General features: G+C 51.3%; 1 protein-coding gene across 3 annotated transcripts in view; it reads left to right on the top strand.

Annotated features, from left to right (window-relative positions):
* Positions 1-26,515, top strand: part of shank1 (SH3 and multiple ankyrin repeat domains 1) — a 534,917-nt gene that overhangs the window by 26,681 nt on the left and 481,721 nt on the right. Inside the window, exons 1-2 of one of the 3 annotated variants that reach the window (XM_087978261.1) lie at positions 24,528-24,959; positions 25,440-25,510. The gene's annotated coding sequence lies outside the window, so the exon portion shown is untranslated. Of the gene's footprint in view, positions 1-24,527; positions 24,960-25,331; positions 25,511-26,515 lie in introns of those variants that run through there. The other 2 variants (XM_087978262.1, XM_087978264.1) reach the window with 2 other exon arrangements.

Here is a 26,515-nt window from a genome sequence, read left to right on the forward strand (position 1 = left end):
TTTGCTCCCTGATACCCAGTGATTCCAGTCGTAGGGCCTCCTTGATGCCACACTCGGTCAAATGAGGCCTTGATGTCAAAGGCTGTCACTCTCCCCTCCCCTCTGGAATTCAGCTTTTTTGTCCATGTTTGAACTAGGGCTGTAATGAGGTCAGGAGCTGAGTGGCCCTGGTGGAACCCAAACTGGGCATTACTGAGCAGATTATTTCTGAGCAGGTGCTGCTTGGTAGCACTGTTGGTGACACCCTCCATCACTTTACAGATGATTGAGTATGGGGTGGTAATTGGCTGGGTTGGATTTGTCCTGCTTTTTATGTACAGGACATACCTGGGCAATTTTCCACATTGTCGGGTAGATGCCAGTGTTGTAACTGCACTGGAACAGCTTGGCTCGGGGAGCGGCAAGTTCTGAGGCACAAGTCTTCAGTACCATTGCCAGGATGTTGTCAGGTCCCATAGCTTTTGCAGTATCCAATCGTTTCTTGATGCCATTTGGAGTGAAATGAATCGGCTGGAGACTGGTATCTGTGATACTGGAGACCACTGGAGGAGCTGACAATGGGATACGAGCTGGGCCAATGTGAAAGAAAGATTGATCGTCAAACAGCGTTCAATTGGACAATGGAGAGCTTCTTCATTTTCTGATTGGGTTGGTAGATCGAGGGAGGGACCAATGGCGGGAGGAGGGAGGAAGGAGGTCATGTGATGATGCCTCTCAGAGTGCCCCCCCCTCCCGCAGAGTTAAGACACTAAGAAATAGGATCAACAGTAGACCATTCAGCCCCTCATGCCTACCCTACCATTCAATAGGATCATGGCTGATGATTGGCAATGCTCATCCCAAGGGAGGTGCCCTGGCAAAAAAAGGGGCGAGGGGGACGTGGGGTCGGGGGCAAAATGCAGCAAATGGGTGACTCCCACTCATCCCTGCTGGAAAGACCATTGGACTAAAGTTGGAATGTGGCTCCCGGTGGGTATGGCTGACCTGGCAAAACTCGATGCTTTGGCACAGGCATGAAGGACAATCCCTGGGCAAAGTGAACTGCCACCCTCAGAGCCTAACCCAGCAGCAGCCACCTCCTTCCATCAAAGGAGGAAATATGGTGGCAATTGTCACAGTGGCTCAGTGGTTAGCACTGCTGCCTCACAGTGCCAGGGACCTGGGTTCGATCCCAGCCTTGGGTGACTGTCTGTGTGGAGTTTGCACGTTCTCCCCGTGTCTGTGTGGAGTTTGCTCTGGCTTCCTCCCACAAATCCAAAGATGTGCAGGTCAGGTGAATTGACCATGGCGAGTGAGAGATAATTGGGATGTCCTTTGGAAGATCATTGCTGGGCCAACTGACCTCACCATCGTATCTTGCAACACACTTTGAAGGTAGTCCTTAGGTGCCATGGTGGTTTGCCCTGCTGCCTCACAGCACCAGGGATGATCCCAACCTTGGGTGACTATCTGTGGAGTTTGCACATTCTCCCTGTGTCTGCGTGGGTTTCCTCCCACAGTCCAAAGATGTGCAGATTAGATGAATTGGCCATGACAAATTGTCCACAGTGTTCAGGGATGTGTAGGTTAGGTGTATTAGCCAGGGGTAAACGTAGAGTAATAAGGTAAGGGAATGTGTTTGGGTGGGATATTGTTCGGTGGGTTAGTGTGGACTTGTTGGACCAAATGGCCTGTTTCCATATTACAGGGATTCTATGGTCCCTCTGTGCACCAATTGTAGCATTCGCATGACTCTAATTAACAATTTTGGTATTCTTGCCATGGAGAGAGAGAGAGAGAGAGAGCATGCTTGCACCGACTGTATTCACACCTACTCCCTGAGTGAGACCTGACATGGGGCGACATTTGACCCGTCTGTCCGTCGCAGTTCCTCAGTCAGTCCTCAGGTGGCACTGGATAAAAGCAAATTACTGCAGATGCTGGAATCTGAAACCAAAAGAGAAAATGCTGGAAAATCTCAGCAGGTCTGGCAGCATCTGTAAGGAGAGAAAAGAGCTGACGTTTCGAGTCTAACTGACCCTTTGTCAAAGCTCTCAGTGACTGTCTTCGCCTCCGACTTACTCCACGTGGATTTCAACTCAAATCTCACCCTGCATGCAGCCTCCAGGATTACAGGTACTTGCACGATATACAACATTTTTCCAACTGCTGTTCTCGCCGCATCCTAAAAGCCACACTCAGGGCCATGCGCCGCCACATGAAAGCACTCGACACCTCTCTCCAGCAGCACCGACTTACTCTCTCTCAAAGCTGTCCTGGTCCACAGTTTCATTTCATCCTTTGTATTAATCGACACCTTAACTCCAAACTTTTCCTGTTCCTTGCAGATGTTAAGGAACGCAAGCTTCAACCTCTCACCCACACCCCTGCCCACCCTCCACCTTCCAACAGTCCCAATCCCTCGAACCCCATCTCTTCCAGCTCCAGCCCTTGCCGTGTGTTCACCATACCCTCTGACCTTCCCCTCTCTGACCTTCCCCTCTCTGACCTTCCCCTCTCTGAGGCTGAGTGTGCCGTTCTCAGCAAAGGACTCAGCTTTGTACCCTTACGCCCCCACCTCAATGAATTCCGGGCTCGACATGATGCTGAGCTCTTCTTCCGTCATCTTCGCTTCGTGCTCACTTCTTTGGGCAAGAGTCCTCCCCCCGCTCCACAGATCCTTTCACATCCCTCCAACATTCCACCTCTAATTGGACACCCCCACCAGGACAATTTCCTGCCCTCGATCTTTTCATTGACAGTTGTCAACGGGACATTGGCCGCCTTAATTTCTCTGCCCCTCTTACCCATTCCAACCTCTCTCCATCCGACCTTTCTACCTTTCGCTCTCTTAGGCCCAACCCCAACCTCGTCATCAAACCTGCTGACAAAGGATGGTGCTGTTGTTGTCCGGCGTACTGACCTCTACCTCCTAGAGGCCGAGCGCCAACTCTCAGATTCCTCCTCCAACCTCCCCCTGGAGCATGGCCACACCACTGAGCATCAAGCCATTGTCTTTATTTTTTAAAAGGAGCTTTGACAAAGGGTCAGCTAGACTCGAAACGTCAGCTCTTTTCTCTCCTTACAAATGCTGCCAGACCTGCTGAGATTTTCCAGCATTTTCTCTTTTGGCCTCAGGTGGCACTGCTGGGCCAGAAGCAGGCCGTGGCGCTCAGCACCACTGCCAACAGGCATCCCTTGGAACTACAGCCTGGATCACCATGATCACCATCATGAGTTGACTCAGTTGGGTGATAGACTATGTACCACTTCATTGACCCAGTTACTTTCGAACTCTTGTATTTTCATCTGTAAAATAATTGGGTGTTGGGGGGGGAGGTGTCAACAGGCACCATAAATAAGGTTGGCATGGCTAACCTCTCCATCCTATGATCTAAGGCAAAGTACGTGCATGCAACAAGTACAACAACAACTTACATTTACCTGGCCCTGGTCATGGGGCAAAATGTGCCAAAGTGCTCCCTGGGAAGATCGAAGTGAGCACTGAGCTGCATTAGGGCAGGGAGCCAAAAGAGGTTGGTATTATTGAGCATCTTAAAGGAGCAGAGGGAGATCAATTTAAGGAGGAGTTTGGACCCAATGAGACTGAAGCTCTCAACAAGGGGTGGGGAAGAGGGGGGGAGTGGTGGTAGGTAACAAGAGGCCAGGATTGAAGGAGCACAGAGATCTCTGAGGATCGCTGGGTTGAAGGAAGTCACCAAGCGGGAGAGATTTGATTTGGGAGAGATGATGGCTTTCGTGGTATCGCTGGCCTCTTAATCCAGAGACCCAGGTAAGGTTCAGGCTCGAATCCCGCCACGGCAGATGGTGGAATTTCAATTCAGTAAAACTCTGTAATTAAGAGTCTAATGATGACTATGGTACCATTGGTGATTAAGGTTGTGGGTTTGAAAGGTTGGAGGCACCCTCTGTGGTCACGCATTCCAGAATTTCAGCTGCCCCTGAGTAAGGACGTTTCATGTAGATACGTTATTGGATTGCTTGTCGATGATCAGATACAGAACAGAGAACATTATAGCACAGACCAGGCCCTTCAGCCCTCGATGTTGCGCCAACCTGTGAAATCTGACACTCATCTATCCTGCACTATTCATTCTCATCCATATGTGTGCCCAGTGCCCTTTTAAATGCCCTTAAAGTTGCTGAGTCTACTACTATTGCAGGCAGGCCGTTCCACGCCCCCTACTACTCTCTGAGTAAAGAAACTACCTCTGGTATCTGCCCTAAATCTATCACCCCTCAATTTAAAGCTATAATTGGTGAATATTGACAGACTAGTTCTGCTCTTCCCCGAAAAACTCTCAGTTGATATCCACTCCATCAATTTTTTTTTAATCTAATAGACCTCTATTAGGTCAACTAGCAGGCTATTTATTTCAAGAGAAATGGGAGCCAGCTTCCAATCCCACACCTTCCTGGTTTCGCCCTACTGTCTGAACACACGCTTAAATCAGACACGAGGAGAGGGAGTGGGAGTCCAGTAAAACTCAGGCTGCTTAAGGCCAAAATTGGGGTAGGAACTGGCATTGAAGGGATGGAAGAGCTCTCCATTCAGAAGATTAACTGTATTGGGCCAAGATCAAATAGATCACGCTGTAAGCAACAGGATTGATGGCACTTCTAAGCTCCCTTATGTTCTCACATGTGTATCAGAGCGAGGTGAGTATATACACACACACACACGCTGCTCTTGTATATGGGCCACTGAATCAGATATTTCTCACAGAGACTGAGCTGACCCAGTTTCTTTTCTTTTCATTGAGTTTGGAAGTGAATCAGTCCCTGACTGAAACACACAGCTAAAACTCCATCCTGGTCCGTGTGCACCCAGGTGAGCAACCACCATTACTCGCAAAGTCAGATGGTCTGCAAACACAGAGTTCAGTCGAACTCAAACTGAGCAGGTCCTGAGGGTCCACCAGAGTCTCATCACATGTTCACCCATGTATCAGCCTGAGCCCACTCCTCCACTGCGTCCCCCTTTGTGTGTGCTTTTCCATTTGCACTGAGACTGACCACAGGAGGAAGCTGTGTGATGGAAATGCTTCGACCGAGATTCTCACCCTGACCTTCCTCCATCCCCGTAACCTCCTCCAGCCCCTACACCCCCTCCCCATCTCTGTAACCTCCTCCAGCCCCTACACTCCCTCCCCATCTCTGTAACCTCCTCCAGCCCCTACACCCCCTCCCCATCCCTGTAACCTCCTCCAGCCCCTACACCCCCTCCCCATCTCTGTAACCTCCTCCAGCCCCTACACCCCCTCCCCATCTCTGTAACCTCCTCCAGCCCCTACACTCCCTCCCCATCCCTGTAACCACCACCAACCCCTACACCCCCTCCCCATCCCTGTAACCTCCTCCAGCCCCTACATCCCCTCCCCATCTCTGTAACCTCCTCCAGCCCCTACACCCCCTCCCCATCTCTGTAACCTCCTCCAGCCCCTACACCCCCTCCCCATCCCTGTAACCACCACCAACCCCTACACCCCCTCCCCATCCCTGTAACCTCCTCCAGCCCCTACACCCCCTCCCCATCCCTGTAACCACCACCAACCCCTACACCCCCTCCCCATCCCTGTAACCTCCTCCAGCCCCTACACGCCCTCCCCATCCCTGTAACCTCCTCCAGCCCCTATATCCCCTCCCCATCCCTGTAACCTCCTCCAGTCTCTACACCCCCTCCCCATCCCTGTAACCTCCTCCAGCCCCTATACCCCCTCCCCATCTCTGTAACCTCCTCCAGCCCCTGGACCCCCTCCCATCCCTGTAACCTCCACCAACCCCTACACCCCCTCCCGATCTCTGAAACTTCCTCCAGCCCCTACACCCCCTCCCCATCCCTGTAAACTCCTTCAGCCCTTACACCCCCTCCCCATCCCTGTAACCACCACCAACCCCTACACCCCCTCCCCATCCCTGTAACCTCCTCCAGCCCCTATACCCCTCCCCATCCCTGTAACCTCCTGCAGCCCCTACACCCCCTCCCCATCCCTGTAACCTCCTGCAGCCCCTACACCCCCTCCCCATCTCTGTAACCTCCACCAGCCCCTACACCCCCTCCCCATCCCTGTAACCTCCTGCAGCCCCTACACCCCCTCTCCATCTCTGTAATCTCCTCCAGCCCCTATACCCCCTCCCCATCCCTGTAACCTCCTCCAACCCCTACACCCCCTCCCCATCCCTGTAACCTCCTCCAGGCCCTACACTCCCTCCCTATCCCAGTAAACTGCTCCAGCCCCTACAACCCTCCCCATCCCTGTAGCCTTCTCCAGCTCCTAAAATCCCTCCACATCCCTGTAACCTACTCCAGCCCCTACACGCCCTCCCCATCTCTGTAACCTCCTCCAGCCCCTACTCCCCCTCCCTATCTCTGTAACCTCCTCCAGCCCCTACTCCCCCTCCCTATCTCTGTAACCTCCTCCAGCCTCTACATCCTTCCCTATCTCTGTAAACTCCTACAGTTCCTACTCCACTCCCTGTTTCTTGTAGCCTCCTCTAGCCTCTACATCCCTCCCTATATCTATAACCTCCTCTAACCCTACATCCTTCCTGTCTCTGCAATCTCCACCAGCCCCTACATCCCTCCCCATCCCTGTATCCTCCTCCAGCCCTTATGTCCCTCCCTATGGCTATAACCTTCTCCAGCTCCTCCACCCCTCCTTCTGTCTGTAATCTCCTCCAGCCCCTACACCCCCTCCCTATCTCTGTAATCTCCTCCAGACCCTACACACCCTCCCTATCTCTGTAATCTCCTCCAGCCCCTACACACCCTCCCTATCTCTGTAATCTCCTCCAGACCCTACACCCCCTCCCTATCTCTGTAATCTCCTCCAGACCCTACACCCCCTCCCTATCTCTGTAATCTCCTCCAGTCACTACACCCCCTCCCTATCTCTGTAACCCACTCCAGCTTCTATGTCCCTCCCTATCTCTGTCGCCTCCTCTAACCCCTACATCCTTCCTGTCTCTGCAATCTCCATCAGCCCCTACACCACTCCCTGTCTCAGTAACCTTCGCCAGCCCCTACTCCACTCCCTATGTCTTGTGGCTTTCTCCAGCCCCTATACCCCTCCCTATCTCTGTACCCTCCTCCAGCTCCTACGTCCCTCCCTATCTCTGTAACCCACTCCAACCCCTACATCCCTCCCTATCTCTGTAACCCCCTCCAGCCCCTACATCCCTCCCTATCTCTGTAACCCCCTCCAGCCACTACATCCCTCCCTATCTCTGTAAACCCCACCAACTCCTACACCCCCTCCCTATCTCTGTAACCTCCTCCAGCCCCTACACACCCACCCATCCCTGTAACCTCCTCCAGCCCCTACACCCCCTCCCCATCTCTGAAACTTCCTCCAGCTCCTCCACCCCTCCTTCTGTCTGTAATCTCCTCCAGACCCTACACACCCTCCCTATCTCTGTAATCTCCTCCAGAACCTACACCCCCTCCCTATCTCTGTAATCTCCTCCAGACCCTACACCCCCTCCCTATCTCTGAAATCTCCTCCAGACCCTACACACCCTCCCTATCTCTGTAATCTCCTCCAGACCCTACACCCCCTCCCTATCTCTGTAATCTCCTCCAGTCACTACACCCCCTCCCTATCTCTGTAACCCACTCCAGCTTCTATGTCCCTCCCTATCTCTGTCGCCTCCTCTAACCCCTACATCCTTCCTGTCTCTGCAATCTCCATCAGCCCCTACACCACTCCCTGTCTCAGTAACCTTCGCCAGCCCCTACTCCACTCCCTATGTCTTGTGGCTTTCTCCAGCCCCTATACCCCTCCCTATCTCTGTACCCTCCTCCAGCTCCTACGTCCCTCCCTATCTCTGTAACCCACTCCAACCCCTACATCCCTCCCTATCTCTGTAACCCCCTCCAGCCCCTACATCCCTCCCTATCTCTGTAACCCCCTCCAGCCACTACATCCCTCCCTATCTCTGTAAACCCCACCAACTCCTACACCCCCTCCCTATCTCTGTAACCTCCTCCAGCCCCTACACACCCACCCATCCCTGTAACCTCCTCCAGCCCCTACACCCCCTCCCCATCTCTGAAACTTCCTCCAGCTCCTCCACCCCTCCTTCTGTCTGTAATCTCCTCCAGACCCTACACACCCTCCCTATCTCTGTAATCTCCTCCAGAACCTACACCCCCTCCCTATCTCTGTAATCTCCTCCAGACCCTACACCCCCTCCCTATCTCTGAAATCTCCTCCAGACCCTACACCCCCTCCCTATCTCTGTAATCTCCTCCAGTCACTACACCCCCTCCCTATCTCTGTAACCCACTCCAGCTTCTATGTCCCTCCCTATCTCTGTCGCCTCCTCTAACCCCTACATCCTTCCTGTCTCTGCAATCTCCATCAGCCCCTACACCACTCCCTGTCTCAGTAACCTTCGCCAGCCCCTACTCCACTCCCTATGTCTTGTGGCTTTCTCCAGCCCCTATACCCCTCCCTATCTCTGCACCCTCCTCCAGCTCCTATGTCCGTCCCTATCTCTGTAACCCCCTCCAACCCCTACATCCCTCCCTATCTCTGTAACCCCCTCCAGCCCCTACATCCCTCCCTATCTCTGTAAACCCCACCAACTCCTACACCCCCTCCCTATCTCTGTAACCTCCTCCAGCCCCTACACCCCCTCCCATCCCTGTAACCTCCTCCAGCCCCTACACCCCCTCCCCATCCCTGTAACCACTCCAGCCCCTACACCCCCTCCCATCCCTGTAACCTCCTCCAGCCCCTTCACCCCCTCCCCATCCCTGTAACCTCTCCAGCCCCTACACCACCTCAAATCCCTGTAACCCACTCCAACCCCTACATCCCTCCCTATCTCTGTAACCTCCTCCAGCCCCTACATCCCTCCCTATCTCTGTAACCTCCTCCAGCCCCTACATCCTTCCCTATCTCTCTAACCCACTCCAACCCCTACATCCCTCCCTATCTCTGTAACCTCCTCCAGCCCCTACATCACTCCCTATATCTGTAACCCCCTCCAGCCCCTACATCTCTCCCTATCTGTGTAACTTCCTCCAGCCCCTACACGCCCTCCCATCTTTATAACCTCCTCCAGGCCTTCATCCCCTCCCCATCTCTGTAACCTCTTCCAGCCCCTACATACCCTCCCATCTCTGTAACCTCCTCCAGCCCCTACACCCCCTCCCCATCCCTGTAACCTCCTCCAGCCCCTACACACCCTCCCCATCCCTGTAACCTCCTCCAGCCCCTACACACCCTCCCCATGCCTGTAACCTCCTCCAGTCCCTACACCCCCTCCCTATCTCTGTAAACTCCTCCAGCCCCTACTCCACTCCCTATGTCTTGTAGCTTTCTCTAGCCCCTATACCCCTCCCTATTTGTGTACCCTCCTCCAGATCCTAAATCCCTCGCTATCTCTGTAACACCCTCCATTCTGTACATCCCTCCCTATCTCTGTAACCCCCTCCAGTCCCTACATCCCTCCCTATCTCTGTAACACCCTCCAGCCCCTACATCCCTCCCTATCTCTGTAACCCCCTCCAGCCTGTACATCCCTCCCTATCTCTGTAACACCCTCCAGCCTGTACATCCCTCCCTATCTCTGTAACCCCCTCCAGCCTGTACATCCCTCCCTATCTCTGTAACTCCCTCCAGCCTGTACATCCCTCCCTATCTCTGTAACCCCCTCCAGCCCGTACATCCCTCCCTATCTCTCTAACCCCCTCCAGCCCCTACATCCCTCCCTATAGCTATAACCTCCTCAAGCCCCTACTCCACTCCCCAGCCCTGTAACCTCCTCCAGTCCCTACACCCCCTTCCTATCTCTGTAAACTCCTCCAGCCCCTACTCCACTCCCTATGTCTTGTAGCTTTCTCTAGCCCCTATACCCCTCCCTATTTGTGTACCCTCCTCCAGATCCTACATCCCTCGCTATCTCTGTAACACCCTCCAGCCTGTACATCCCTCCCTATCTCTGTAACCCCCTCCAGCCCCTACATCCCTCCCTATCTCTGTAACCCCCTCCAGCCCCTACATCCCTCCCTATCTCTGTACCCTCCTCCAGCCCCTACATCCCTCCCTATCTCTGTAACCCCCTCCAGCCCCTACATCCCTCCCTATCTCTGTAACACCCTCCAGCCCCTACATCCCTCCCTATCTCTGTAACCCCCTCCAGCCCCTACATCCCTCCCTATAGCTATAACCTCCTCAAGCCCCTACTCTACTCCCCAGCCCTGTAACCTCCTCCAGACCCTACAACTCCTTCCTATCTCTGTAACCTCCTCCAACCCCTACATCCCTTCCCTATCGCTGGAACCTCCTGCAGTCCTTACACCTCCTCCCTATCTCCATAACCACTTCCAGTCTCCACTCCACTCTATATCTCTGTAACTTCCTCCAGCCCTTCTCCAGGTCTTACACCCCATCCTTATCTCTGTAAACCCCTGCAGCCCCTACACTAATCCCCATCTCTGTGACCTCCTCCAGCCCCTACACCAATCCCCATCTCTGTAAACCCCTCCAGCCCCTACACCAATCCCCATCTCTGTAAACCCCTCCAGCCCCTACACCAATCCCCATCTCTGTAAACCCCTCCAGCCCCTACACCAATCCCCATCTCTGTGACCTCCTCCAGCCCCTACAGCCCCTACACCTCTCCCTATCTCTGTAACCTCCTCCAGCCCCTTCACCCCCTCCCTATCTTTGTAACCCCCTCCAGTCCCTACAGCCCCTTCCTATCTTTGTAACCCCCTCCAGTCCCTCCAGCCCCTCCCTATCTCTGTAACACCCTCCAGCCCCTACATCCTCTCCCTATCTCTGTAACCTCCTCCAGCCCCTACATCCCCTCCCTATCTCTGTAACCTCCTCCAGCCCCTACATCCCCTCCCTATCTCTGTAACCTCCTCCAGCCCCTACATTCCCTCCCTATCTCTGGTACTTCCTCCAGCCCCTACACCCCCTCCCTATCTCTGTAACCTCCTCCAGCCCCTTCACCCCCTCCCTATCTTTGTAACCCCCTCCAGTCCCTACAGCCCCTCCCTATCTCTGTGACCTCCTCCAGTCCCTATAACCCCTCCCTATCTCTGTAACACCCTCCAGTCCCTACATCCCCTCCCTATCTCTGTAACCTCCTCCAGCCCGTTCACCCCTCCCTATCTCTGTAACCTCCTCCAGCCCCTACATTCCCTCCCTATCTCTGGTACTTCCTCCAGCCCCTACACCCCCTCCCCATCTCTGTAACCTCCTCCAGCCCCTACATCCCCTCCCTATCTCTGTAACCTCCTCCAGCCCCTACACTCCCTCCCTATCTCTGTAACCTCCTCCAGCCCCTACATCCCCTCCCTATCTCTGTAACCTCCTCCAGCCCCTACACTCCCTCCCTATCTCTGTAACCTCCTCCAGCCCCTACACCTCCTCCCTATCTCTGTAACCTCCTCCAGCCCCATATCCCCTCCCTATCTCTGTAACCTCCTCCAGCCCCTACACTCCCTCCCTATCTCTGTAACCTCCTCTAGCCCCTATATCCCCTCCCTATCTCTGTAACCTCCTCCAGCCCCTACATCACCTCCCTATCTCTGTAACCTCCTCCAGCCCCTACATCCCCTCCTTATCTCTGGTCCTCCTCCAGCCCCTATTACCCTCCCTATCTCTGTAACCTCCTCCAGCCCCTACACTCCCTCCCTATCTCTGTAACCTCCTCCAGCCCCTACATCCCCTCCTTATCTCTGGTCCTCCTCCAGCCCCTATTACCCTCCCTATCTCTGTAACCTCCTCCAGCCCCTACACTCCCTCCCTATCTCTGTAACCTCCTCCAGCCCCTATATCCCCTCCCTATCTCTGTAACCTCCTCCAGCCCCTTCATCACCTCCCTATCTCTGGTACCTCCTCCAGCCCCTATTACCCTCCCTATCTCTGGTACCTCCTCCAGCCCCTATTACCCTCCCTATCTCTGGTACCTCCTCCAGCCCCTATTACCCTCCCTATCTCTGGTACCTCCTCCAGCCCCTATTACCCTCCCTATCTCTGGTACCTTCTCCAGCCCCTATTACCCTCCCTATCTCTGGTACCTCCTCCAGCCCCTATTACCCTCCCTATCTCTGGTACCTTCTCCAGCCCCTATTACCCTCCCTATCTCTGGTACCTCCTCCAGCCCCTATTACCCTCCCTATCTCTGGTACCTCCTCCAGCCCCTATTACCCTCCCTATCTCTGGTACCTCCGCCAGCCCCTATTACCCTCCCTATCTCTGGTACCTTCTCCAGCCCCTATTACCCTCCCTATCTCTGGTACCTCCTCCAGCCCCTATTACCCTCCCTATCTCTGGTACCTTCTCCAGCCCCTATTACCCTCCCTATCTCTGGTACCTTCTCCAGCCCCTATTACCCTCCCTATCTCTGGTACCTCCTCCAGCCCCTATTACCCTCCCTAACTCCTTGGCCACGCTTTTTCTCGCCTGTTCTGAATGCCAGTGAAGTCACCTGTTCCGATTTTGTTTTAAGAATCACCCCTGCAATGTGCATTGGGCCATTTAACTTTGTTTCGGTGCTACATAAATACACGTTCTTGTCAGTAAAAGGACCGACTGAAATTGTGTTTGTATAGCATTGTTCCTGCACTCATTGCACCCACAGTCCTTTGCAGCTGGTGAAATACTTTCGAAGTGTAATGACGTCAGAAACACAGCAGCCAATCAGCAATGTGATCATGACCAACTTTGACTTTCGGGAGAGATCGTGGGGTGAAACTGGAGCTTTGGTACACCCTCCCTTCTTTAATGTCCATTTGTGAGCACGGGCAAATCCCCACTTTAATTGCTCAAACAGCATCTCTGACAGTGCAGCCTTCCCCTTGGCAGTGCCAGCTGGAATCATAGAGGTCTGGGTTTGAACCCATGAACGTGTGATTGAGGTAGGGGTGTTCCCATTCAGTCATAGCCAACACTGGTCATGGGGGAGTCTTTCTTATGATTGGACGGGTTTTCAGTTTGGGAACACCGCCCATCCCTTATTGACCTCATAGCAATTGGCTGTTAGGAGTCAAACACACAACTGTAAATCGAGACTCATAAGTTCTTGTGATGCAGTGGTAGTGTTTGTATCTCTGAGCTAGGGGGTCTGCGTTCAAGTCCCATTTGCTCCAGTGGTGCTTCATTCTGCCCCTGAACAGGTTGATGAGAAGATATCTTGATCAGCTGTCACCTGAGGGATTTCAAGACAATGGGCACATTTTAAGGAGAGAGATTTTCAAAAGGCACGAGGAGTAAATTATTTTACACAGAGGGTGGTTCGTGTGTGGAATGACCTTACAGAGGAAGTGGTGGATGTGAGTACCATGACAATGTAAGTGCACGAATAGGAAAGGTTTGGAGGGATAAGGGCCAGGAGCAGGCAGGTGGGACTAGTTTCGTTGGGATTATGGCTGGCATGGACTAGTTGGGCCGAAGGCTCTGTTTCCTGGCTGTATGACTCTATGTACAGAGGAACCTCGATTCTTCAAAGGACACTGGTGGGGAGTATTTCATGCGGTTAATCGAATGCTGAATAACATAGATTTCCAAGCATCGGGTCCTTGTGATCTTGAGAGATAATCTGAAATTTGGATAATTGAAGATTGTCTGTGTATCAGATAAATGGTAACGTTTCTTCCCAAAAGGGTATGACTGAGCCAGTGTGGGTTTTAATATCATCAAAATTGCTGAGGTCAGTTTAATTTGACGAATTATTACATTCCACAGCATCGGTTGTGAGAATTGAGCCTCTGTCCCTGGAGGATTAGCCTGGATTGACTGTAACCCAGTGGCAGTCCCACTGCACCACCATCCCTCCTGCATTGGGAGGGGAGTTAGCGGGTGTTGAAGAACATTGGATTAGAAATAACAATGCCTGCTGCTGACATTGTATCGAAATATAGTGGGAGCAATCCTTAAGTGACTTCTGCTTTAAAGTAGGACACCAGGATAGGAAGAGATTAAAATCGACAGCAGGTCTATCATGATCTATAGATAGAAAAGACAGGTTAATGCTTCTGGTCTAACGTTCACCAGAGCTGAAAAATGAATGAAAAATTAGTGTATTAATAGAATCAGATCAAAAACGGGAAGTTGAAAATCTCCAAGATGGCTACAAATTGAACTCAAGCCACATCTTCAAATAAAAACACAATACGCAGCTCAACGGTGGAAAATGTTTCACAGAATTATTACAGAAGACCAATCAGTCCATCATGTCTGCACTGGCCCTCTGAGCATTTTAACTTCGTGCCAATCTCTCTGCGTTGTTTCTATTTAAGATTAGATTCCCAAACAGTATGGAAACAGACCTTTTGGCCCAACAAGTCCACACCAACCCTCCGCGGAGTAACCCACTCAAACTTATACCCTATATTTACCCCTGACTAATGCATCTGTGGGTAATTTAACATGGCCAGTTCACCTGACTCGCACATCTTTGGACTGTGCAAGGAAACCGGAGGAAACCCACGCAGACACAGGGAGAATGTGCAAACTCCGCACAGACAGTGATCAGAGACAGGAATTGAACCCAGGGCCTTGATACTGTGAGGTAGCAGTGCTAACCACTGAGCCACTGTTGCCATTCATTTATGTCACCACCTGGTACCTCATGAATGGTTGATGATGTTTTCAGTCTCCTCAGATAGCATTTCCTTATGCTTCCATGGGATTTGGGCATTACCAACTTTGGCTGCCTTTCAGAAGGTGTTTGTGAGGTGTTGGAGCACATAGAGAGTTGTTAGTGAGGGAGAGCCAGGATTTTGACCCAGCCACACTGAAGGAACGGTGATAGACTTCCAAGTCAGGATGGTGTGCGGTTTGGAAGGGAGCTTGTAGATAATAGTCTGTCCATGTATCTGCTACCTTGTCCATCTTGGGGGTAGAGTTATGGGTTCAGAAGTTGAAAGAAGGCTTGGTAAGCTACTGCACTTCATTACTCTCTATCACTGATGGTACACTGTACTATCACTGATAGTAAAAGGAGTGAATGCTGAAGATGGTGGATGAGGTGCTGATCAAATGTGGAGCTTTACTTTGATGGCAATGAGCTTCTTGAGTGTTGTTGGAGTTACACTCACCCAGGCAAGTGGGCGGTATTCCAGCACACTCCTGACTTGTGCCTTGTAGAGGAGGTGGACAGGCTTTGGGGGAGGGGGGTGTGTGTGGAAGGGGAGGGGGTTAGGAAATGAGTACTTTCTGTAGAATGTTGAATCAGTTTCCTGGTTGGCGAATCTAGCATTTGTTGTACTTTGACACTTTCAGTTCTAGTCCGGAAATTGGTTAGACCTCATTTTCAGTTGTGATGCCCCATGCGGTCAAATAGCTCATTAACAATGGCTGCTTCTTCACGGACATATAGACACAGCGGGGTGTAATTATCTGTGAGTGGATTTTACTGTCATTTAACATCGAAACGGTAGGAATGACAGAGTATTCACACGGCTTTGGTGGGTTCTGTCAGCCAAGTCATAGATAGGGAGAGATCATGAAGGAAAGCAAAATCTTGAGAAAGTTGGTCGGAGAGACTCAAAACTGGGGAGGGATATAGACTTAAAGAGATGTCAACATTGCCATTATTCTTGGTAGCAGAAGTCACGGACAAAAGGGATTGCGTGGGACAGATGGGGGCGAATTTTCCAATTTCACAAAGATTCTCAAGCAGTGAAATTACAGATCACAGAACTCTCAGCACTGAAGGAGGCCACTCAGCCCCTGCCACCTGTCCTAGCCCTTTGAACAAGCTGCAAATTGGCCCCACCATCGACCAGCTGTTTCCCTCACACCTCTGCAGTTTTTTCCGAGAGAAAGAAATAATAAAAAAGAATTGTTCCTGCGTAGAAGGAGACTGTTCGGCCCATTGAGTCTGCACTTGCCCTCGAAACAAGCAAATCACTCAGTGCTATGTCAATTCGGATTTCAGCTTTTTGGTGAAATAGAACTCAAGACATTGTTTCTTTTTTGTGCATGGAGATTACTGACTTTTAATTCACACAGCTCCTTCAACAGACAGTTCCCTCTTTATATTCCCCCTCCCTTTATATCTATATTTTATAGGAGATTCTACATCTTCTGTTTATATTTTTTTTGTCAGAGTCAGTCCTCAGCTGAGGAGAATCTAATTGTCACGTCATGTGCATGTATGTGTACAACACAGTGAAGAATAACGCGTGCAGAAAGCATTATTCCTTTCCCTTTATATATATATATATTTTGCATGGTACCCTGTCTGTAGCCAGCCGGCTCAGAGCAATCCTTAACAGAGGAGATTCTAATTTCCTGGTTATTTTTTTTTCTTACTTTTTTTCCTTCCCTTTATATTTCTTTTATTCCTTTTTGTCCTTCTTTTCTTCTCTTTTTGTTTACAGAGTCAGTGTCCCAAACTGAGGTGATTCTAAATCTCCTGGTTGTATTTTTTCCCCAGCACCCATGGTGTGTGTGTGCAGGTGTGAGACACAGTGAGAGACACAAAGTGCACGAATCTTTATTCAGTTTCCACCACCAGGAAGATAGGAAAACACCCGAGTGGCCAGTGACAAGTACTGCCCTTCACATCAAAGGGTTTCCTGGTTATATTCTTTTTATATAAACCCTCACACTACCGCCTAACTGCGGTAGTGCTTATTTTTTCCCCAGCACCCATGGTGTGTGTGTGCAGGTGTGAGACACAGTGAAAGACACAAAGTGAATGAATCTTTATTCAATTTCCACCACCAGGAAGAAAGGAAAACACCCGACTGACCAGTGACAAACACTGCCCTTCACATCAAAGGGCAGTGCTGTGTGATCAAAACAGTGAAGGGGAGGGTAGGGACTAAATCAAAATAGAGTTGGAGGGAGAAATGATGCACTCCACTCCCTGCGGCGCCCACCTCTCCCTGAACAACTGCAGGGTTTTGGAGGAGACAGCGTGCTCCTTCTCCAAGGACACCCGGGCCCTAACATAAGACTCCTGTTTATTTTTTTTTGACAAGCACTACCACACTCCTGTTCTTTTTTTTTCTCTTAACCCCCACACTACCACCTAAGTGCGGTAGTGCTTATTTTTCCCAGCACCCATGGTGTGTGTGTGCAGGTATGAGACACAGTGAAAGACACAAAGTGCACAAATCTTTATTCAGTTTCCACCACCAGGAAGATAGGAAAACACCCGAGTGGCCAGTGACAAACACTGCCCTTCACATCAAAGGGCAGTGCTGTGTGATCAAAACAGTGAAGGGGAGGGTAGGACCTGTTAATGGCCAGTTTGGCCAGGCCCAGGAGCAGACCATCCTTCCTTTTCTATTTGTTCAATTAGTTATGTAATCAATTAACTTCAATTAGCAGCATTAATTCTTACTACACTGACAGCCTCCTCCCTGTAATCCAGTTTATTCTTCCTTTTTAAATACCTGGCCAAGCTGCTTTTGAAAACCTTGTTTCAACCTATCTCCACCATAGACTCAGGCATTGCCTTCCAATCCATAACCACTTGCTGTGTGGAGATGATTTTCCTTGTGTTGCTTTTAGTTCTGTTCTCAACTACATTAAACCTGCGACCTCTCATTCTTGATCCCAAGTGTGACCAATTCCACTCTCTCCAGGTTCCCCGCAATTTTAAGCACCTCTATCAAAGTGTCTCCCAATTGTCACGAAAGAAACAGGTCTGAATTCTTCAGTCTGAGAGGCCTGGAGAGAGGGGACATGGAGAAGATGCTTCCACAAGAGACTGGGACCCAAGGGCACAGCCTCGAAGTGAGGGACAACCCTTTAGGACTGAGTTAAGGAGCAATTGCTTGGTGGTGAATCTGTGGAACTCATTGTGAAAGAAGGCTGTGGAGGCCATGTCATTCATAGAGTCATAGAGTCATAGAGATGTACAGCATGGAAACAGACCCTTCGGTCCAACCCGTCCATGCCAACCAGATATCCCAACCCAATCTATTTCCACCTGCCAGCACCTGGCCCATATCCTTCCAAACCCTTCCTATTCATATACCCATCCAAATGCCTCTTAAATGTTGCAATTGTACCAGCCTCCACCACATCCTCTGGCAGCTCATTCCATACACTTACCATGAAAAAGTTGCCCCTTAGGTCTCTTTTATATCTTTCCCCTCTCATCCTAAAACTATGCCCGCTAGTTCTGGACTCCCTGACCCCAGGGAAAAGACTTTGCCTATTTACCCTATCCATGCCCCTCATAATTTTGTAAACCTCTATAAGGTCAACCCTCAGCCTCCGACGCTCCAGGGAAAACAGCCCCAGCCTGTTCAGCCTCTCCCTATAGCTCAAATCCTCCAACCCTGGCAACATCCTTGTAAATCGTTTGTGAACCCTTTCAAGTTTCACAACATCTTTCAGACAGAGATAGAGACATTCTTGATTAATAAGGGGATCAAGGGGAGGGAGAAGGCAGGAGAATGGGGTTGAGAGACATATCAGCCTTGATCAAATGGCAGAGCAGACTCAATGGGCCAAGTGGCCTAATTCTGTTCCTATATCTTATGCTATAATACATCCTCAGGAATCATTGTCCTGAATCTTTTCTGCATTTTCTTCAAATTGTTCACATCCTTCCTAGAGTGTGGTACTCAGAACTGATGAGAGAAATTGCATTTGAATTTTGAGTTCTGGTCTTTTTAAAAATATCATTTGAGAAATCAATGTAATGTCAGTTGATTACTAAGTTCAATTGATATAATTTGGAGTTGCAATTACCTGCATGAAAGGAGAACTGATGCCAATGTCTACCTTAAGGTACACAGTACAGAATATTTCTCATCGTTCTTTCTCCCTGTGTATACAGTTCTTCCCTGCTCTGAACATTTTTTTATTCATTCACGGGATGAGTGTATCACTGGCCGGGCCAACATTTATTACCCATCGCTAATTGCTCAGAGGGCAGCTCAGACTCAACCACGTTGCTGTGGGTCTGGAGTCACATGTAGGTCATTCCAGGCAGAGATGGCAGTTTCCTTCCCTAAAGGAATTAGTGAACCAGATGGGTTTTTTTGACAATTAGATTCTTAATTCCAGACATTTATTGAATTCAAATTCTGCCATGGCTGGATTTGAATCCAGTTCTCTGGAACTTTACCTGGATCAGCGATAATACTGCCAGACTGTTGCCTCCCCCCATTTGCTGACTCTAATGAGGGGGTCACTGTGCCAACTCGGGTTCTAGGGGTGGTGTTCGCGGCTTCTGTTGGTGTCAAGTTGCACCCCAGAGCTGCCCCTCTCACCATGCATGGTCAGACACACTGTCTTTCCACTGGGACTTGACGCCCAGTCTGCCCTCTCTAGCTGGGCACTGCCTGGGAGGTTCATGGGGGTGTCCCAGCTAATACTTATCCATCAACTATTATCTTCAAACAAGTTGGTCTGCTCACGGAGCTGTTTATGGGATCTTGCTGTATGCAAATTGGCTGCTGCGTTTCGAGAGAAGTGCAGGAGTAGGCCATTCTGCCCATCAAGACTGCCATTTAACTGGATCGTATGTAGATGGGCAGGAGGCTGGGGGAACACAGCAAGCCAGGCAACATCAGGAGGTGGAGAAGCCAATGTTTCAGGTGTAACCCTTTGGGTGTAACTCCACCTCCTGATGCTGCCTGGCTTGCTGGGTTCCGCCAGCCCCATGCCTATCCCTCCTGATGCTGCCTGGCTTGCTGGGTTCCCCCAGCCCCATGCCTATCCCTCCTGATTCTGCCTGGCTTGCTGTGTTCCCCCAGCCTCCTGCCTGTCCCTCCTGGTGCTGCCTGGCTTGCTGTGTTCCCCCAGCCTCCTGCCTGTCCCTCCTGATGCTGCCTGGCTTGCTGTGTTACCCCAGCCCCATGCCTGTCCCTCCTGATTCTGCCTGGCTTGCTGTGTTCCCCAAGCCTCCTGCCTGTCCCTCCTGATGCTGCCTGGCTTGCTGTGTTCCCCAAGCCTCCTGCCTGTCCCTCCTGATGCTGCCTGGCTTGCTGTGTTCCTCCAGCCTCCTGCGTGTCCCTCCTGATGCTGCCTGGCTTGCTGTGTTCCCCAAGCCTCCTGCCTGTCCCTCCTGATGCTGCCTGGCTTGCTGTGTTCCCCAAGCCTCCTGCCTGTCCCTCCTGATGCTGCCTGGCTTGCTGTGTTCCCCAAGCCTCCTGCCTGTCCCTCCTGATGCTGCCTTCCTTGCTGTGTTCTCCCAGCCTCCTGCTTGTCCCTCCTGATGCTGCCTGGCTTGCTGTGTTCCCCAAGCCTCCTGCCTGTCCCTCCTGATACTGCCTGGCTTGCTGTGTTCCCCCAGCCTCCTGCCTGTCCCTCCTGATGCTGCCTGGCTTGCTGTATTCCACCAGCCTCCTGCCTGTCCCTCCTGATACTGCCTGGCTTGCTGTGTTCCCCCAGCCTCCTGCCTGTCCCTCCTGATGCTGCCTGGCTTGCTGTATTCCACCAGCCTCCTGCCTGTCCCTCCTGATGCTGCCTGGCTTGCTGTGTTCCCCAAGCCTCCTGCCTGTCCCTCCTGGTGCTGCCTGGCTTGCTGTGTTCCCCAAGCCTCCTGCCTGTCCCTCCTGATGCTGCCTGGCTTGCTGTGTTCCCCAAGCCTCCTGCCTGTCCCTCCTGATGCTGCCTGGCTTACTGTGTTCCACCAGCCTCCTGCCTGTCCCTCCTGATGCTGCCTGGCTTGCTGTATTCCACCAGCCTCCTGCCTGTCCCTCCTGATGCTGCCGTGCTTGCTGTGTTCCTCCAGCCACCTGCCTGTCCGTCCTGATGCTGCCTCGCTTGCTCTGTTCCCCCAGCCTCCTGCCTGTCCCTCCTGATGCTGCCTGGCTTGCTGTATTCCACCAGCCTCCTGCCTGTCCGTCCTGATGCTGCCTGGCTTGCTGTGTTCCCCAAACCTCCTGCCTGTCCCTCCTGATGCTGCCTGGCTTGCTGTGTTCCACCAGCCTCCTGCCTGTCTCTCCTGATGCTGCCTGGCTTGCTGTATTCCACCAGCCTCCTGCCTGTCCCTCCTGATGCTGCCTGGCTTGCTGTGTTCCCCAAGCCTCCTGCCTGTCCCTCCTGATGCTGCCTGGCTTGCTGTGTTCCCCAAGCCTCCTGCCTGTCCCTCCTGATGCTGCCTGGCTTGCTGTGTTCCCCAAGCCTCCTGCCTGTCCCTCCTGATGCTGCCTTCCTTGCTGTGTTCTCCCAGCCTCCTGCTTGTCCCTCCTGATGCTGCCTGGCTTGCTGTGTTCCCCAAGCCTCCTGCCTGTCCCTCCTGATGCTGCCTGGCTTGCTGTGTTCCCCCAGCCTCCTGCCTGTCCCTCCTGATGCTGCCTGGCTTGCTGTATTCCACCAGCCTCCTGCCTGTCCCTCCTGATACTGCCTGGCTTGCTCTGTTCCCCCAGCCTCCTGCCTGTCCCTCCTGATGCTGCCTGGCTTGCTGTATTCCACCAGCCTCCTGCCTGTCCCTCCTGATGCTGCCTGGCTTGCTGTGTTCCCCAAGCCTCCTGCCTGTCCCTCCTGGTGCTGCCTGGCTTGCTGTGTTCCCCAAGCCTCCTGCCTGTCCCTCCTGATGCTGCCTGGCTTGCTGTGTTCCCCAAGCCTCCTGCCTGTCCCTCCTGATGCTGCCTGGCTTACTGTGTTCCACCAGCCTCCTGCCTGTCCCTCCTGATGCTGCCTGGCTTGCTGTATTCCACCAGCCTCCTGCCTGTCCCTCCTGATGCTGCCTGGCTTGCTGTGTTCCTCCAGCCACCTGCCTGTCCCTCCTGATGCTGCCTGGCTTGCTGTGTTCCCCCAGCCTACTGCCTGTTCCTCCTGATGCTGCCTGGCTTGCTGTATTCCACCAGCCTCCTGCCTGTCCGTCCTGATGCTGCCTCGCTTGCTCTGTTCCCCCAGCCTCCTGCCTGTCCCTCCTGATGCTGCCTGGCTTGCTGTATTCCACCAGCCTCCTGCCTGTCCGTCCTGATGCTGCCTGGCTTGCTGTGTTCCCCAAACCTCCTGCCTGTCCCTCCTGATGCTGCCTGGCTTGCTGTGTTCCACCAGCCTCCTGCCTGTCTCTCCTGATGCTGCCTGGCTTGCTGTATTCCACCAGCCTCCTGCCTGTCCCTCCTGATGCTGCCTGCCTTGCTGTGTTCCCCCAGCCTCCTGCCTGTCCCTCCTGATGCTGCCTGGCTTGCTGTGTTCCCCCAGCCTCCTGCCTGTCCCTCCTGGTGCTGCCTGGCTTACTGTGTTCCCCCAGCCTCCTGCCTGTCCCTCCTGATGCTGCCTGGCTTGCTGTGTTCCCCCAGCCTCCTGCCTGTCCCTCCTGGTGCTGCCTGGCTTGCTGTATTCCACCAGCCTCCTGCCTGTCCCTCCTGATGCTGCCTGGCTTGCTGTGTTCCCCCAGCCTCCTGCCTGTCCCTCCTGATGCTGCCTGGCTTGCTGTGTTCCCCCAGCCTCCTGCCTGTCCCTCCTGATGCTGCCTGGCTTGCTGTGTTCCCCCAGCCTCCTGCCTGTCCCTCCTGATGCTGCCTGGCTTGCTGTGCTCCCCCAGCCTCCTGCCTGTCCCTCCTGATGCTGCCTGCCTTGCTGTGTTCCCCCAGCCTCCTGCCTGTCCCTCCTGATGCTGCCTGGCTTGCTGTGTTCCCCCAGCCTCCTGCCTGTCCCTCCTGATGCTGCCTGCCTTGCTGTGTTCCCCCAGCCTCCTGTTTGTCTACTTTGGATTCCAGCATCTGCAGTTTTTTTGTCCCTAATTGTGTTTAACTGCACATGACCTTCCACCTGAATGCTATTTTCCCCTCACTTTTCGCACCTCCCTTAAGTATCTAGAAATGTATCGACCTCAGATTTAATGGCTGAATCCCCAAAACCCTCTTGAGTAGCCCATTCTATGGATTTATCACCATCTGAGTGAAGAAATCCCTTTCCTAAAGGTATGCCCCTTATTCTGAGACTGTGCTCCCAGGTTCTAGAATCCGGGGCTAAAGGAAATAACCTTTCCACACTTGCCATGTTACACACTTTATAAATTTTGTGTGTTTTATTGATTTGTTTTACATTACAGAAGCAATTAACCTTCAAAAAATGTGCACCTCAAAAGCATCTTGACCACCTGCAAGGCATAAGTCAGGAGTATGATGGAATACTCCCCACTTGCCTGGATGGGTGCAGCTCCAACAACACTCAAGAAGGTCACCATCCAGGACAAAGCAGCCCCCACTTGATTGGCATCACATCCACAAGCATCCCCTCCCTCCACCACCGACACTCAGTCGCGGCAGTGTGTACTCTCTACAAGATGCACTACAGAAACTCACCAAAGATCCTCTGACAGCACCTTCCAAACCCGCAACCACTTCCATTGAGAAGGTCAAGGGCAGCAGATATATGGGAACACCACCACCTTCAAGTTCCCCTTCAAGCCACTCACCATCCTGACTTGGAAATATATCGCCGTTCCTTCACTGTCACTGGGTCAAAATCCTGGAATTCCCTCCCTAAGGGCCACAGCAGATGGACTGCAGTGGTTCAAGAAGGCAGCTCACCCCCACCTTCTCAAGAGGCAATGAGGGGATGGGCAATAGATGCTGGCACAGCCAGTGATGCCAATGTCCCACAACTGTATAAATAACAATTTCTGCAACTGGGTGATACAGGATGAGGGGGGCCATTTCCGTGTGGATGCTGAGCCAAGGTGAGGAGATGGGACTGTGCTGAGTCAGAGTGGGCTCATGCAGGCAGCTGCTGCTGTCACTCCGGGCTCTGGTCCAGGCCGTCCGAGGGAACTGGACCCTGCACAGACCAGGCTGGCCATGGTGGGGTTGGAACTCACACTGACGTAACAAATCCGGCACCTTAGACATCCCCCTACCCGACCAAACTGGGAAAGCGGGAGGTTGGCCTTTTTACCATGGACCAGGCAATGTCTGTAACGGCCTGCCACCAGGGATCGTTGGAGAGTGGCCTCATTCAGAGGAGCAGAGTGTGGGGCATAGCTGGACCTTCAACCCAGTTGCAATCTCTGCACCCCTTCCCCTCCATCCACCTGAACTGGGTGAGCAGTAATCCTGGAGATGATCCCTGTTGGCTGATCAATCTCAGCTGCCTCAGGAAGACTAATAAAGTTCCAGTTGGTGTTCCTGCAATCCCTGGAAGATGGAGATCTGTGGCAGTGTCAAGGCACCTTTCACTTCCGTTTCACCTTAGCGATGTAGGCATTGCTGGCTGGGCTCATCCCTTTACCTAATGGCTCATATTGTGTGTCTGAAGTTACGTGTAGGCCAGGACAACAGATTTCCTTCCCTAAAGGGCATTAGTGAATCCCGCTGGGTTTTCACAACATTTCAATTCCTTACAAACTCAAATGCTTGGGATTCGAACCCAAGTCACTGGAGTGTAACCTGGTTCTTTAGGTTATGGCCCCAGTGCCAATCCTGTGATGCCATCATCCCCTTCCCCCCAACCTTCTCCTTCTCAATCCATTTTAGTAAGTTCATTGGCTCAATTGTGGAGCAGACGCCAGTGATAATGACACTGAATGCTCCCCACATTGTAAATTAAAACTGGAGCAATCCTAGATCTGGTGCAAAAGAGATTCACAAGGACAATGCCAGAACTGAGAGGGTGTCACTGTTGGTATGGATTGAGGAGTCTTTTTTAACTCAAAAGGATTTTTTTTTGGTTGAGAAAGGACTGGTACAAAAAGGAACAAAATTGTGATTTGATTTGATTTTTCGGAGGGCAAATATGGTCAAAAGCGACATTTTGTTGGCAGCATTTTAGTTTTAAAAGAAAGAAGCAACCTATTTGTGAATGTAGGTCATCCCTGTATCCCCAGAGACTGTGATTCTCACAAAGCCTCTATCTCTCTCTCTCTCTCTCTGACCTCCTTCTGCAGAAGTAAGGAAGTATGTCAGTTTCACTGCAACTTTGCAATGGGAATTGAATGTGCATGTGTGTGTTCACATTCAGGAGCAGTCTAATTGAAATTAAGACCTGCAAATTATATTCCTCTGCTTTTGTTTTATATATCCCATCAAAATGCACATCTCCACCTGCCAACAATCCGGCTGAAAGGTAATTATTTATTTTTACATGTCGCCCTCGTTTGATGGTGCCAATTTCATCCTATCGCTTTTATTTTGTTGCATTGAATTTATTCCATTTTAAAAAACAATATCATTTTGTATTTAGATTGCTTTTGGTTCATAAAATTGCATTCTGTCTTGACAGTAAAAGACATCAGGTTGGTGTGTGTGTGTGTATTGAGGTGGTGATAATTCAGGCGTGAACTCCCTCCAGGGGGATGTTACTGGGAGGGGTCGCTGAAAACATTTTCTCTCTCTCTCTCTCTCTCATCCAACATCTCCCCCCGCCCCCCTCCCCAAATGCTTCGGTGCTCAGTGCATTTACCGAATCTTTCTTCTCCCTGGTTATTTTGAGGAGATAGAGACCCAGTTCAGTTCTGTAGCCGAGAGAGACAGAGAGATGCTGTACTGTTAAGGCGAACGGGGCACTGTTGTTGGAATATTTGTTCACTGTATCTGCCTCTAACAGGGCGAGCAGACATTTCTTTGTCAACGAGAGAGAGAGCATCTCATCACGACCATTCCCTTCGAAGATCCAAGGTAAGAGAGATGGACATTTACCCGTCTTTGCAAAGACTGTGACAATTGAGGGAGTCGGTCTTACAGGGAAGTGATCTTCATGGTGGGGGGGGGTGACATTATTTGGGTAAGGGGACGGTAGCAATTGAATCCGATCGCTCACCTCGCATGTAATAAAGTGTCCCCTTCCTATAAATATAATCCTGCCCAAGTCAGAAATGCCTTCAGTTTGTTTGTTGGATGGAGTCAAACTCCAATGTTTGCTTGTTTCTTCATATGTTACTGTGCAGAACCGAACTGCTTCAGGGACTATATAGCTAAATAAAGGTAATTTTTATGAATTAAGTCTATTTTTGCAACAAAATAAATCTTCAGATCCCCCCTCCCTCCCCAATCTGGAATTTTAGGGAACTCAGTAGATTTGGGGAGGTCACTTTAAGGATTAAAGTGATCATCCTCCTTAAAAGAAAATAATCTGGAGGTTTGTAATAATTGTATGACTTTGGGTGTTTTGCTGAGAGTGGGATGCTTGTAATACTATAGTGCAGATAAGTACTTTTGTACAGTCTTATCCTCCTCCCCATTCCAAAGCCCAGCTTTTCCTCAACATTAATGAACTGTTTAAGAATGGGGTTTAGTGGCTCATTGGTAGTGTCTTCACCTGTGAGCTAGGTATGTATTATAGCAGTTTGATTGACAAAAACTGAAGTGTTAAATATCTTTGCTGTTTTAAAATAAATACACAGTAAGTTAAATATTACTGAACAGATGAGAATTATACATCAAACCCGTGATGAGGGGAAAATACAATTTGAAGGGATCCAATTGTTAAATAGCTCACTGTATGAGTGAATGTGTGAGTGTGAGTGTGTGCTTGCCATTGAGTTTCAGTGTGAAACATTCCCTTTTATAACACTCATTGGAAGTGTGCTATTTGAAGAAAAAAGACCATTCAGAGAATGAAAAGAGTGAAAGCAGTAGGAGTGCGAGTGAGTGAGTGTGAGATGAAGTGTTTGTAATTTGACA

The sequence above is a fragment of the Chiloscyllium plagiosum genome, unplaced genomic scaffold, assembly GCF_037043375.1.
Source record: "Chiloscyllium plagiosum isolate Xiang-an unplaced genomic scaffold, Cpla_swu_hap1 HiC_scaffold_33, whole genome shotgun sequence".
NCBI lineage: Eukaryota > Metazoa > Chordata > Chondrichthyes > Orectolobiformes > Hemiscylliidae > Chiloscyllium > Chiloscyllium plagiosum.